This window comes from Telopea speciosissima, unplaced genomic scaffold (genome assembly GCF_018873765.1).
Source record: "Telopea speciosissima isolate NSW1024214 ecotype Mountain lineage unplaced genomic scaffold, Tspe_v1 Tspe_v1.0049, whole genome shotgun sequence".
Lineage (NCBI taxonomy): Eukaryota > Viridiplantae > Streptophyta > Magnoliopsida > Proteales > Proteaceae > Telopea > Telopea speciosissima.
The window spans coordinates 151,201-152,600 of NW_025317385.1; positions in this window are offsets into that span (position 1 = coordinate 151,201).

Consider the following 1,400-nt stretch of genomic DNA (forward strand, 5'->3'; position numbering starts at 1 on the left):
ATTATTTTCTAAAAAGTGTCCTTATCTCCTATTAGAAATGTGGATGCGATGTTGAGTTTCGTGACCTTCGAATTGATACCTATTTCGACATATTTTCATTTTCGGTTTATACCAGACCAGGTGGGTTGTTTGGGTTTATTTTGGGGCATTTCTGTACTTTTTTGAGTTTGGTATTCTCTAAAAAGTGTCCTTATCTCTTATTAGATGTGTGGATGCGATGTTGAGGGTTGTGACCTTCGAATCGATACCTATTTTATCATATGTTCATTTTTTATTTAAACCAGACTGGATGGGTCGTTCGGGGTTATTTTGGGGCATTTCTGTACTTTTTTCTGTTTGGTATTTTCTAAAAAGTTTCCTTATCTCTTATTAGATCTGTGGATGCGATGTTGAGGGTCGTGACCTCCGAATAGATACCTATTTCGACTTATGTTCATTTTTTGGTTTAAACCAGACCGGGTGGGTCGTTTGGGGTCATTTGGGGGCATTTCTGTACTTTTTTGGGTTTGGTATTTTCTGAAAAGTGTTCTTAGCTCTTATTAGACGTGTGGATGCGATGTTGAGGGTTGTGACCCAATAATCGATACCTATTTCGATTTATTTTTGTTTTTGGTTTAGACCAGACCGGATGGGTCGTTTGGGGTTATTTGGGGGCATTTATGTACTTTTTTCCGTTTGGTATTTTTAAAAAGTATCATTATCTCTTATTAGACATGTGGATGCGATGTTAAAGGTCGTGACCATCGAATCGATACCTATTTCGACATATTTTTATTTTTGATTTATACCAGACCGGGTGGGTCGTTTGGGGTTATTTTGGGGCATTTCTGTACTTTTTTCTATTTGGTATTTTCTAAAAAGTGTCCTTATGTCTTATTAGACGTGTGGATGCGATGTTGAGGGTCGTGACCTCCAAATAGATACCTATTTCGACATATGTTCATTTTTTGTTTAAACCAGATCGGGTGGGTCGTTTGGGGTTATTTTGGGGCATTTCTGTACTTTTATGGGTTAGGAATTTTCTAAAAAGTGTCCATATCTCTTATTAGACGTGTGGATGCGATGTTAAGGGTCGTGAACTTCGAATAGATACTAATTTTGGCATATGCTCATTTTCAGTTTAAACCAGACCGGGTGGGTCATTTGGGGTTATTTGGGGGCATTTCTGTACTTTTTTGCGATTATTATTTTCTAAAAAGTGTCCTTATAGAAATGTGGATGCGATGTTGAGTTTCGTGACCTACGAATTGATACCTATTTCGACATATTTTCATTTTCGGTTTATACCAGACCAGGTGGGTTGTTTGGGTTTATTTTGGAGCATTTCTGTACTATTTTGAGTTTGGTATTCTCTAAAAAGTGTCCTTATCTCTTATTAGATGTGTGGATGCGATGTTGAG